We start from the raw sequence: 13,598 nt of genomic DNA, 5'->3' as shown, positions 1-13,598 counted from the left end.
GGAAATCTAGAATTGACGATATTATCTGAACGCGCGGCATCAGGGTCAGCCATCAGGGCTGAAGGTAACCAGCTGAGCCCGTGCTCACGCTCACCATGCAAGACAAGGACGACTTGTTCTGTTCGAGCTTCACATGGGCTCACATCAGCGGGTGGAAAGCTGAATGCCATTTTTCAAAGAAGCTGTGCTTCCAGTTGCGTATGGCTACTCAAATATTGATACAGGTGTGCCTCTTTGCAGCTTGAAGCGCCTGCCTCAGGCATGGCCTTGACCTGTCTGCTGACCATCTTGGGAAGACGGCCTGGGCCTTAGCTGGGCAGTTGGTGGGGTATAGGGCCTGTGGCTGCAGGGTGTCTGTGAGTGATTTTATGAAGGAGGGAGTAGGGTCCACATTCCCTACCTCTGTAGAGTTAGAATGGAAAAGAAATGATGAGATGCAGAGTCTTTGTGTTGACCTTGAGCCCATTTCCCCATGTCCCTGCTTATCACATGCTCTCAGGCTCTTTCAAGTGAAGTTCCAAGTGACCTCAGGTTTTCCCCGAATGGCATTGTCAAGATTATCCATGAGATACATAGGAGGATTATCTATGGAGGATCTGAAACCCAGAGCAATAAACAGTTTGCTCAGCAGGAACACCAGCTCTTCTAAGACAGGAGACCTGACTTTGTCTTTTCTATATTCCCACAGTGCTTAATCACACAGAGATTCGTGATAACCGCTTGGTGCCAAGACTAAGTAGAGTGAGGTAGTCTTGGAGAATGGATAGGCTCACTGGCCTTTTTTATTAATATAGTTTCTACACTCTGCACTTAAAAAAAAGATTTAATTCATTTATTTTTAGAGGGAGGGGAAGGGAGGGAAAGAGAGAGAGAGAGAGAAACATCGATGTGAGACAGAAACATGAATAGATTGTCTCTCATATGCTCCCTGACCAGGACCGAACCCTCAACCCAGGTATGTGCCCTGACCAGGTATTGAACCGGCAACCTTTCAGTTTGCGAGACTGTGCCCAAGCAGTTGAGCCACACCAATCAGGGCTAAACTCTGCATTCTTGTGAATGCTTCTGCAAATCTGAAATTGTAGTATAAAGTGACTTGGGTAATTCCGTGTCAGTATCTTTCCTTGTTTGGTTGAGAGACCAAGATGGGAGCTTGTATAACAGTCCCAATTCTCCACTAGAGCGGAGTTGAAGGCAGCATTGTGGAAAGGGTGGGCTTTTGAGCCACGTAGACTTGGTATCCAGGGCCCCTGTTCTCTGGTGACCTTGCACAAATTACCTCACCTCTTCGGGTCTCAGTGTCTTCATATGTCACCGCCTGGTTAGTGACACCCTTTTCTACCCTGTCCACTAAGTCAAGTGTCTTCTCTCTGGAAATGCAGGAGCCTGACATCATCGGGAACACAGGGGCTTATAATTATTCTCTCTCGTGTATCTTCATTTCCTGTCCGCCCCAGCTCCCACCTTCTGCGCTAAACACAGGTCTCTTCCTTGAACACATGTTTGCCAGATGCTATTACTCATCCTTGCTCATTTTTTCTCTCTTGTTTACTGCCAGCTTTGCTCCAACCAGTGGTCAATAGCTCCCGCCTTCATTTCCTCACTTTCTACTGACTCCTGCATCTGTGTTTTCTGGTTCCTTCTGCTGCTACAGGTCTTCCAGCTTCTCCCTAACTGCTAAGTCCACTCTTTCCTCTGCCCTTGCCTGCTGGGCCTCATGGGAGTGTTTGGCGATGCTGACTACCAGCTTCTCCTGTAATGCTCTCTGGTGGATTTAGTTTTTCCTCCTTCACTGGCTTCTTTACCCCCTATTAAAACGTGAGCATTTGGTATTTGGCCTTCTGTTCTCCCTGTACGCTCCCCTGGGCTCCTCTCTCAGCTTCAGTACAGATGGTTTCAGATCTTTATATCTGTTATGTGTCACTTGATGGACAGTGGGAGATCTTTGGAGTATGACCCAGGATTCTTCCGGGCCCTCATTAGCTGCAGAACAGCCCTGTCTGGGTAACCCTTGGAACTTCACGACGCATTACACAGACGAAGAAGAGCTATGGTGCACTTTGATCCCCCTTATCACTGCACCCCATTTATCTCAGGGGGTGTTGAATGACTCAGCTCTCCTGCAGTGGAAACCTGTGAGAAGCTCACGGGGCATGACTGGGATGCAGCTGTCTCTAGAGTCAATGGCAGCCACCAGATGCAGGCTGTGTTTTGTCCAGGCTTGTGCTTCTTCTTCGGCTGGGGAAACCCGTCGAGCTGTTCTCCAGCGGCACGTCTAATTTTTTTCTAGGACTGTGGAAGGTTAGTGCAAAAGCCAGACATAACTTCTTAGCTCCTGTACCATGTGTTGACCGCTGTCGGGCTCAGTTAACAATCGCCTCACGTCAAATCGTCTGCCTTTGAGTGGCTCTACTCTGGAGTAATTTATGTATCTAAAGTTTACTGACATTACTTTCAATTTTTGTTTTTTAAGAATTAAGATGGGTTACTCTGAGTCACCCAGATTTCTATGCCTGCTTCTTCTCAGCGGCTCCTGGAAGAGAGTTTTTCTTTGGAGCCTGAAGCGTTTGGATGTGTGAGCTCTTTCTAGCACAAGTTAGTTCCCGTCCTTGGTCTCAGACTCCGCATCTGTAAGATGTAGTGCTTGTGCTCCACGGGCCCGAAGGTTCCCTTTCGCTCCACATTTCCTTCTTGAGCATCCTGCTCCTGCCCTGGAAACCCTCTTACCTTTAAAAAAAAAAAAATAAGCGACTTAACACAAAATTCAGTGGATGGCCTCTTTCCCTGGGGCAGCTGGGTTAATCAGCAGGTGTAGTTTTGCATTTTTGTAGCTTCTGTTTTCTGACTTGAAACCTTGCTTCACTAAAACCCAGACAAAATAAAGAATGGAAAAACAGAGAGGCACAGAGGTAGGAAACATATTTTTAACATCAGAAAAAAAAATTCCCTCTTCAGACTTCTTGGCAAATAAGAGGAGTCTGGGGGGGAAAAGGTCTGCAAACAGTTTCCTAGTTGTCTGAGTGGAAAATCCTGGTTTTTAACATTTCATATCTTGGAAATGTCTGAATAGTTTTTGTTTAAAGGGAAATTCCTTTTGGCTGAGAGAGAGCCTGCAGGATTCAAACTGATAAGGCGATGTTTTCAGAAAACTTGGAGGAAATCAGGCTTTGTGAGGAAGGTGCTTCTCACTGGCCAATTGTGTGAAACAGAAATTTCAGGCCATGTTTACGATCGCAGAGTTTTAAAGCTTCAGCCTTTAACTCCTTCCTTCTTCTTGCTTCCTGTCGGGGCATCCTGGGGAAGCATCTCTCACAGCTGGTCTTTCCTCCAATTGGAGAAACTTCACGAACTGCTTTTCTAAACCTGTACACGTTCAAGGCGGGAGGATATGCGATCTTGACCTTGGGGCTCTCCCAGCGGAGTGGGCAGGAAGGTGTGTAAACAAGTCATTCAGTTACAATCATTAAATACCTGGTATACATTTCACACTGGAGCTGTGTTCAAAGTATTTCTGGAGCACAGAGAGTGGAGTAACAATTCTGAAGGAGATCAAGGGTGGGGGAATACTTTACGAAGGAAGGGATATTTGCAGTGGGTCCGGAAGTATACATAGGAGCTCTCCAGCAGGTGGGAACAGCAGATGCTGAGTAGGAATGTGTAAAACATCTTGGTGGATTCTGAAAATCCCAAGGAATTTTGTGTAGTTAGAGAGCAGGGTGCTCTGTGGGGAGTGTTGGAAGATAGGAGGAGATCGCGAGGGTGTGCTTGCTTTGTTAACCGTGTGGACATCCTTTTGTGGGCAGTAGGGTGGAAGGCTTTTAACGAGAGAGGGGTAGCAAAAGAAATGCATTTTATTTTATTAAGATTTTATTTATTCATTTTTAGAGGGGAAGAGAAGGAGAAAGAGAGGGAAATATCAATGTGTGTTTGCCTCTCATGTGCCCCCTACTGGGGACCTGGCCCGCAACCCAGGCATGTGCCCTGACTGGGAATTGAACCGGCGATCCTTTGGTTTGCAGCCTGCACTCAGTCCCCTGAGCTATACCAGCCAGGGCTAAGAAATGCATTTTAGAAAGGAAGCCCTAATGCTTATAAAGGATGGATTGGAGGGGAGAATTAGTGGCAACAAGATAATCTGCTGGCTGTTTCATCTGTAAAGTAGAAGAAGACACCGCAAAGCCCTCAACCAGACAGGGAGGAGCTCATTAGCACACAATAGGGTTAAGAGCTAGACTTGGAGACTTGGTGACCCAGGGGGATGATAGAGGAACACGGGAGACTTCCTTTTCTCTGACTTGGTAACAGAGCTGATTTGGAGGAGAAATGAGTTTGGTGGGGAAGATCAAGAGTTCAGTTCTGGACATGGCAATTCTGATGTGTTCATGGAACTTTCAGATACCTGGCGGCATTTGGAAGCATGGGTCTGGAGTTCTGGAGAAAGGTCTGGACTGGGGATGTGGATTTGGGTGCTGCGAGCCTAGTGGAGGAGACGCGGAGCTAATATCTCATGTCAGATGGTCCTGGGAGGTCAGGCTGAGAGTGGAGCGTGACCGAAAGGCTAAGGTTGGAGCCCTGGGGACACTTGAAGGGTTAGCAGGGGAAGACAAATCTGCAGATGGCACTCAGAAAGGAACGGCAGGGAAATGTGGAGAAAATGCAGGGCAGCCCTACCACAGGATCCAAAAGCCGGAGGTACTGCTGCAGAGTGGTCACGGTCAAGGGCTGGGTGTGCTCTCCAGCTGACCACTAAGCACGCAAGCACTGTGTGCGCGCACGTGCAGGTCAGTACCCGCGTCTCGGCCACAGAGGCCTCCCTGTGGTCAGTGCCCAGGGCCTTGCTATGCGCACTATGCCTAGGGTGCAGAGACCTCGCCTCCAGGCGGGAGCAGAAACTGCGGAAGGTCAGGGGCTGAGAGACAGGCTTGGTGGGTCACCCGAGCCACACTGCCTCTTCCTCCCATTTTCTCCTGTCCCAGATTACCATCAGCCCTCCAAACTGCCCTCGGAATGCCCGTGCCTGTGCAGTTGTATGAGGGTCCTTTCTTCCTCCTTCTGTCCAGGCCGAGGCCACTATCTCTGCTGCGCTTCTGATCGGCGAGGAAGGCTTTGCGCACATGACCCTTTGTGCGTGTGACCCTTTGTGTGCGTGCCATTTACGGTTCGCAGGCTTCGGGGTGTGCAAAAGAACGATCCCTGGGCTCACACCTATAAAAGAATGGTGGGATGTTCGCAATGGCTCCATTGTTTGAGCCTTGTCCTCTCTGTATATTCTTCCGGCTCTTTCCTCTGAGAAAGCATCAGGCAGACTCGCCAGTCGCCATACATGAGTTCGGTCATAGAGACGTCAACAATATTCAAATGGCAGAAAAACAGGGGAAAACACCCCCTAATTCACCTTGTTTTTCTAAGGCATAAGAAGAGGGGCAGGTGAGGACAGATGGTTCTGTAATAAGGACACGAGTCAGAGGGCGTTCCAGTGGAGGGAATGTTCTGATGAATGGTGCAGCTTCCAAGAAAGCAGGGCCTGGCTCTGAGGACCTACAAAGGGGCCTCTGTCCAGATACTCTGCAGCCCTCCCTGCGTGCTGGGGGCTGGCTTCACCTTTGCTCTCTGCTGCCTTGTATCTGCGGTGTTGCTTTTATCTCAGGTTTGCTGTCACCCAGGGAGGTCAGGGACAGGCATGGGGAAGAGCAGCTTTGCAGCCAGGACAGACGGACACAAGGGTCCAGGAAAGAGGAGGCTGGAGAGTAATGGGGATTCTGCTTCCTGACTGCAGAGGGAGAAGCAGCTTCCCCCCGCCCGCAGGCAGTTCGGCTATAGTGTTGGGTTTGTGGAGGGCTTGGCTGCTGGGGAATCAGGTTGTAATTTTTATCACATTATTTCAGTAACAAAATGTCTTGTGGGGTTGAAGCATCTATGTTACAAAGTTTAAAAAAAATAGACTTGGTTATTTAGAACAATGTTAGGTTCACAGCGAAATTGAGCAGCACATACAAAGAGTTCCCATGCGCCCCTTGTTCTCTCCCCACCACGCACAGCCTGCCCCGCCATCAGTGTGCCGCTGTTAGTGGCTTTGGGGTTGGGGATTCGTATGCTGGGCTTACCTGTGGCAGCTTTTGATTTTAACTTTGCTTTTTAAAATTAGACACAGACAAGTTTCCTTTTGGAGTCCAACAAGAAGCCCAATTGGCCCTCGAGAGCCTTAAACATATATGTGTGTGGGGGGGGAGTATGCGTAGGATGCTTTTGTTTTAATGAAGAGTTACTTAAAACAATTTAGGAACAGACCTATAGATTTCAGGAGAATACAATTAAAAAGTTGAAATCTGGTGTAAACCACCTCCCTTCCTTCCTTTCCGTTTACAAATGGCTTGGGGACTGGATGCTGTCCTTTGGAAAGGGGTGGGGTCGAGTGGGGAAAATACCCTGTTTTTTGTAACTGAAGCACCCAAAGCCCAGCTTTGTGGACTTTTCACTTCCTACCCTCAGATGGTATTCATTTCTGCGAAACAGCCAGGAGTTGTTTTTCTGGTTCTGCTCTGGATTTGCAAGTTTTCTTTCCAGGGCTCTCCTGCAGCCTTGACCTACATTTAGGAACAGCTGGAAAGCCTTGGGCTGTGGGCTGTGGGCTGAGGAGCCCGAGGAGGCCACAAGCAAACCCAGATGGGGACACACCTGCCAGCCTCGGGCTCCAGGACATCGTGTTCTAACTGAAGGCCCCTGGTGTCCCTGGCAACCTATGCATTTTCGTGTGTGATGAGGAAGAGAAACAGAAAAGTAGCAGCGAGAAAACCACTTGGTTTTCCAGCTGTGTTTACACAATAGAAACACGAGGTGGGTTGAAACCAATGTTTCCTTCTGATTTAAACACAGACATACAGGAGGAAACTGAAATTAAGCCTGGCCCACCTGAGAGGTCGGTTGGTCGAATGGATTGAACATGAGGAGTTTTTAGCTTTTTTATTCTGACCCTTCCTATTTCTGGGGTGGGGTTCTGAATGTCCCATGGTCTGCGGATGGCTCACCCACGGGCGGCGGGGAGAGCGTTGCTCGGAGAGGCAGGCATTGTGGAATCAGCTCGAACTCCATAGCCCTTATGACCACTGACAAATGACTTGTTCCATGCGTCCCCAGCTCTGTCCGCTGGCGCTCTTAGATGGTGAGGATGTCTGCCTATTGCACCGAAGTCATGGAGGAGGCTGAGTGCAGCCAGGGGCTCCATCGGCTCCAGCCTCCAGTGGGAGCCCGCTAAAGGCACACTCGTTGGGAAGCTTCCAGAACAGTGCCAGGCACATCATACATATCCAGTAAAATATTTGCTGCATGAATGAGCAAGTGAATGAATGACTCTGGGTTGACAATAGGGTCCTGACACTCGCTGCTCTGGGTACGTGTCTGAGACTATTTCTCAAGGCTCTGATAGGGGACGAGATGATGTGAGTAACGTGTCTACCTCTGTGCCGGGCCCACGGCCACCACTTAGCAGACATTAGATCACTATCCTCCATGTTCCTACGCTGGTAGTTTGAGGGAAGCGCAGGACGAAAACCCTTGCTGAATTCTAAACTGAAAGAAAAAAAAAATTAATGATCACTGGCTGGTGTGGCTCAGTTGGTTTGGGCCTTGTCTTGCAAACCTAACGGTTGCCAGTTCAATTCCCACTTTGATTCCCACCTCCGGGCACATGCCCGTGTTGCGGGTTCAGTCCCCAGCTGGGGCTCATGTAGGAGGCAACCAGTCTGTGTTTCTCACATCGATGTTTCTCTCCTTCTTTTTCTCCCTCCCTCCCCCGTCTCTAGAATCAACTAAAAAAAAAAAAAAAAAAAAAAAAAAAAAGGATAGAATACAGGCTCTCCAATGTGACCTAATTGTTTAAAATTAATTAATTATCTCCAGTTTTATTGGGATGTAATCGACATATAACACAGATATACAATGTAATGATTCAATATTTGTATATATTGCAAACTGATCAGTACAATAAGTCTAGTTAATATCCATGGCCTCACAGTTACATTTTTTTTTTCCAAAGATGAGAATTTTTAAGACCTGCTGTCTTAGAAACGTCCATATATGCAGCATAGTACTGTTAACCGTAGTCACCATGTTGTATATTTCATCTCCAGGACTGATTTATCTTATACCAGGAAGTTTGCACCTTCTGACCACCCTAATGTGGCCTAATTGTGACCAGACATTTAGGAGGGGAAAAAGAAACCCTATAAGTTTCCTTAGTCCATACCTGAATCTTTTTAGGTTCGAGGCCTGGTATTGATTTGCATGACCGAATTCGCACTTCAGTTTTTCAGCCACCTGCTTCTGCAGAACCGATATTCTTTGTAGGTTTTGAGGGGGTGGGTTGGTGGCAGGTGTTAGCATTCCTCAAGTCGCAGGAGCCTGCGCAGGAAAGAGGCCAGCCCATTCCCCAACCCTGCCGTCCCCTTAAATAACCCTGTATGACTGGACATTGAGATCATTTCTAATATAAACAGTGTTTTTCTAATATAAACAGCATTTCTGGAGCTGATTGAGATAGGAATCCATCAACACAAGGCATGTGGGGAAGGAACGGTGAATGTGGCCTGGACAAGCCTCTGTGGGGCCCTACGCACAGCATGGGGGGGCAGGCATGAAGGGCTTGCATCTGCTGTGACTCTGCCAGTCCCCTGGGCCTTCCCAGCAGGGCGGCTTTGAGTGCTATTGATGGGCTGCGGCAAAAGGCATTTAACCCGCAGCACTCTCCTTCTGACCCATGGCCTGAACTACCTTCAGCTTTTGACCTTCCAGGGTAGCTGATGTAAGTCAGGGACAGAACCTCCTGGGTCTGCTTTCCTGGGAAGCAGGGTTCTAAATTGTTCTTTTCCACCTTCCTTCTCCCTGGACCAACCAGCGTGCTAGCTGCAGAAGTTCCATGGAGATTCTGGCGTGAGAACGGAGCCCCCTCCACCTTGCCTTGTTGTTATTTCGGCAATTTCAGCAGGGATTTGAGAGGGCGCTGTGCTCAAGTCTCCACCTGCCATCCTCCCCACCAAGGCCCCCAAAGTTGTGCTTTTTAAAAAAATTTAAGATTTTATTTATTTAATTTTAGGGGAAAGTAGGGAGAAAGAGAAGGGTAGAAACATCAATGTGTGCTGCCCTGCGGCAGTTTGGGGGACTGGTTAGCCCTTCATTGGTTTTTCATGAAACACAGACAACGTTTCATAAAGTTTGTTCTATGGTATTTGCCAACCAAAACAAAAATATCCTGGTAGGTAGATTTTTTTCATTGCCCTTTTGAGAAACTATTACCTAAGCCAAATATGCTTTTAGAAAAAAAAATATCAAAACGAAACCAGGAACAAAAGTTTCAAGCTTGCAAGTGTATGTGGCACTTGACCTCAAAATATAGCAATGGAAACGTGGTAGGGTCACCTTATCTTGTGAACCAAGAGGTCCTGAGCGAGGCCTCCTGGACTGGCGTAGGGGTTGAACAGTACCAGTGGGGCCCCGGATGGTCCCACCCTTTCATTCTGTCATCTTCAGCAGGGAGACCTTTGTCCTCATGGGAATCACCTCGTGATTGCAAGATGGCTGCTTCACCTCTGGCACAATGTCAGACTTCTCAGTACAAAGACAGTGGGAGGGCAAAGCAGAGGAGGGTGGTACCTCTATTAGAAAAGCCAGCCCTGGCTGGTGTGGCTCAGTGGATTGAGTGCTGGCCTGTGAATCAAAGGGTCGCCAGTTGGATTCCCAGTCTAGGGCACATGCCTGGGTTGCAGGCCAGATCCCCAGTAGGGGGCGCGTGAGAGGCAACTACATATTGATCCTTCTCTCCCTCTCTTTCTCTCTCCCTTGCCTTCTCTAAAAAATAAAATAGAAAAGCCAAGGCTTGCTCCGAGGTCCCCATCTTAGGTTTCAGGGGTCACCCCTTGCCACAAGAGAGGCCAAGAAGGCAGGTGTTGGCAGTGGGATACCTTGCCTCTCTGAACAAGGCTGGCATGTGAGAGAGAGGGGAGGGAGGGTGAATAGTGGAGCGGTCAAGCAGCAGTTTCTGCCATGTTACAAAATAACATTTTCCCAAACTTACAGGATCATAGGTCAGGTAGGGACCTTTGAGATGGCTGAGCACAACCCTTTTAAGACACAGATAAGGGGGCTATTTATTTCCTTCTACTTCTGTGCAGTGTGCCAAGACCCCGCTTTTCGGCACTCCCGGGCTGGCCTGATCATCATCCCTTGAAGTGTAAACTGTGCCCGGAATGCGAGTGGGCTCTGAAGAAGCCCCTTTCACTGGAGGGAGCGGGGGGGGGGGCATGGCAGGGACACAGGTGCTGTGTATGTGGGAATCAAAAGGTCTGATTATGCTTTCTCAGGAAAAGCAGCCGGCCAACAATAATTACTGGGCCATTTCGGAGTTCAGAACCTGGAATCTGGCCTCCTGGAATGATCACAAAAGCCCTACGAGGAAGACAGCTCTGCCCTGAAGGAGCCAAGGCTCTCAGGGCTGCCAGAACAATCGCGTGCGTGAGACAAAGCCGAGGCGCATGCTAACAGTGAAGGAAGTCCATGGAAGACCCGGGAGCCAGGCGTGGAGAAACGGGCTCTGCGCAGGGATTTGTGAAGGCCTATTATCTGGTGGAGAGCGGACGGTGTTTAAAAACACGGGTTTGGAAGCAAGCCACTTTGCCTGGCTGGAGCCATTTAATAACACTGCCCTGAAACCTGGTGTGTTTTCTTTAGAAGAGCAGCCTTGAGCCGGCTGTGTTTGTGGGCTCCTGGCTGTATGCAGTGGGGGGATTAAATGAGCTGGAGTTACTGGAACATGCCCGGAAGCCCACAAGCTCTGCACCAGCTTTCCCCTCGAACTTTCCATCTCAGCCCTGTTTGTCCCAGGGCTGCCTGTGGGCCTGGCATTCTGTTTCTGCCCTTGTCTCGCGATCTGTGTGCGATTCTCCTGTGTGCTGAGCCTGTGTGCCCACTAGCGCTCTGGAAGGTGTCCTCTGTCCCTGCCTCCAGGCCGTGTGTAGAAGAGGAGTGTCTCGGAGGCACTTATGCCCCCCAGCGGACCAGGTGGAGGGGTTTGGCATGGACCATCTCTACGTGTCTTAGTCTGCTTGGGCTGCTCTCACAGTACGTTATAAAATGGGTCACCTAAACCCAGAAGTCCAAGATCCAGGTGTGGCAAGTTCTGTTCCTGGTCAGAGCTCTCTTCTGGCTGTTTTTCTTGCTGTGGCCTCACGTGGAAGAGAGAGATAGACTGTCGAGAGCACAAGTGAGCTCTGGTCTCTTCCTCTTCCATTAAAGGCACTAATCCCATCATGAGGGCCCCACCCTCCTCACGACCTCATCTAACCTGCATTACCTCCCAAAGCTCCCCTCTTCACAGACCGTCACAGTGGGGGTCAGGGTATTCACATGGGAATTTGGGTTAACGCAACTCAGTCCGTATCACTGGGTGTTTACTGGAGTTTCACAAGGCTCTCGTGGGACAAGTGGTGGTGGCCAGGGCAGTGTGCCTTCTTGCTGGGAGAGGCCTCTGGGACTTGGAAACCTGTAGAGTGGTGGCTGTGAAGCTGGGCCCAGGGACACATGGGCCTGAGAACCCCCTGAAGTGCTCCCCCGTATATTGACATGGGGGCACATGGGCATTGTCATTCCATTTTCAAAAGGTTTTCATGGCCCTCAAGTTGCTAAGTAGAGGCTGAAGGGAGCAGGCCTGTGCACAGAGGTCACTGCACAGAGGTCACTGTGCATGGACAGGAAGCCCCACAGGGCTGCTGCCCATCCCCTGAGCGTTCCAGGGAAGCCCTGCTCACTCCTGCCACCGGGTGCTAATTCGACCCTGACCACTGGCAGGTGAGCTTACCACCCCCAAGCTAAAGGGAGTGCTTCCACTGGTTGCTGTACCATTTGCCCCCTTAAACCCAGCCCTTTGTCTTTGTTTTGGGGGGAACAAACCCTTTTTTGTGAAGAATGCATAAAAAATGAGTGGCTTACATCATAAGCCAAAAAAGAAAAAAAAAACTGGCTCATTAAAGACCTTTCACAGTGTTCTTAAGATTCGGACTCAAAGTAGACCAACGGTGAAGGTGTCTTTTCTGGTTGTTAACGAAGGGCCCTGGCCCACGTGTTCATTCGTAGCACCCAGGGCTCACGCGAAGTCTTCCCTGGTTTTTTCTGGTTCTCCCACATCAAGCATCCTGCTCTCCTTTTTGAATTTTATTTGACCTTACGGGTTTTCTTAAGCCCTTTAAATCATTTTTGAAACCTAGTCTTAGCCTAGAGCTGGCCCGCTCCTGACCCTAGTCTTAGCCTAGAGCTGGGCTGCTCCTAGTCGTAGCCTAGAGCTGGGCCGCTCCTGGCCCCGGGCACAGTCCCTGAAGGACCCTAGTGGCGTGTGCCTGGGTCTGGTGTTTTTTTTTCCCACCTGGCTTCCTTCTTCTTGCCTCCTTCCCTTTGCTCCTTTTTTTCTGTCCTCTCTCTCTCCTTCCCTCTTCTGTCACCTAGATCTTTCCCTTCTCTGTATTCTAACGCTGCCGCTGCTTCTAGGGCTTCGCTCAGCCCCGACAGTGTGCTGGCCTGAACACAGGGTTTGGAATCTATTCTGAGATCCTCCTGCTTCGTCGCGAGGACTTGTGGTCCCCATCGATGACGGCACCCTGGAGGATGTCACGTGTGTGGTGTGCCTTGCTAAGGGTGTTTGTGGGGACTGGAAACTGCAGAATTTACTCTCCAAGTGTAGGGAGCAGCTGGGCACCGAGGGGCATTCGCACTGCGCCAGCACGAAATACTGAGGACCTGTAGCCCATTGTTCTACTGTTCCGGAGTCTGCCTGAGCAAACCCAGTCATGCCTTTTAGGAGCCTGGTCCACTGGTTGGGGGAATCTGGATCTCAGTTTGCTGCTTACAGGCGTCAGTGATGCTTGGGGTAAGCCCTGGACACCAGCACCTCTTCCCGCCCTCTTTCTCTGGTTGTGTTGTTCAGGCTTAGGGGTGTGGCTCACCAGCCTGGGACCTATTTAAAAAAAAGATTTTTTATTGATTAATTTTAGAGAGAGAGGAGGGTAGGGAGAGAGAGCGAGTGAAACAATGACTTGTTATTCTACTTATTTATGCATTCACTGGTTGCTTCTTGCATTTGCCCCGACTTGGGATTGAACCTACAACTTGGAGTATACGGATGACATCTTAACCAACCGAGCTACCTGGCCAGAGCTGGTGTGAGACCATCTTAACTGGGCGTCCTTGGCGACCCCACGCTCTAGTTGCTTTGGGTCTGATGAACCCTCCTGGAATTTGGAGGCATCTGCCATGACCATCCCCCATGCCCAGAGCAATGGGTCTCTATCTTGGCTGCCCATTATAATTACCTGGGAGCACAAGAAATATTGCTGCCTGGGTCCCAGCCCAAGAGATTCTGATCTAATTGGTTCTGGGATGAGGGCTGGACAGCGGGAATTTTTAAAAGCTTCCCTAGTGATGCTAAAATGAAGCTACTGGCTTGGAGCTTTGCTACTCAAAGTGCGGCCCATGGACGGGCAGTATTAACATCGCCTACTCCAGACTACCTGAGTAATAATCTGAAGACCCAACAGCTCCCCTGCCGATTCCATGCACAT

At 49.5% G+C, this 13,598-nt stretch overlaps 1 protein-coding gene across 5 annotated transcripts in view; it reads left to right on the top strand.

Annotated features, from left to right (window-relative positions):
- Positions 1 to 13,598, top strand: part of CREB3L2 (cAMP responsive element binding protein 3 like 2) — a 104,429-nt gene that overhangs the window by 6,194 nt on the left and 84,637 nt on the right. Inside the window, exons 1-2 of one of the 5 annotated variants that reach the window (XM_045191111.3) lie at positions 842 to 2,301; positions 10,353 to 10,704. The exons of 2 other annotated variants lie outside the window; for them this stretch is intronic. The gene's annotated coding sequence lies outside the window, so the exon portion shown is untranslated. Of the gene's footprint in view, positions 1 to 841; positions 2,302 to 10,300; positions 10,705 to 13,598 lie in introns of those variants that run through there. 2 more of the 5 variants (XM_045191112.3, XM_045191110.3) reach the window with 2 other exon arrangements.

The sequence above is a fragment of the Desmodus rotundus genome, chromosome 6 (assembly GCF_022682495.2).
Source record: "Desmodus rotundus isolate HL8 chromosome 6, HLdesRot8A.1, whole genome shotgun sequence".
In the NCBI taxonomy this organism is placed as follows: domain Eukaryota; kingdom Metazoa; phylum Chordata; class Mammalia; order Chiroptera; family Phyllostomidae; genus Desmodus; species Desmodus rotundus.
Note: the sequence above shows the minus strand (reverse complement) of the source record. Positions and strands in the feature narration are given on the sequence as shown.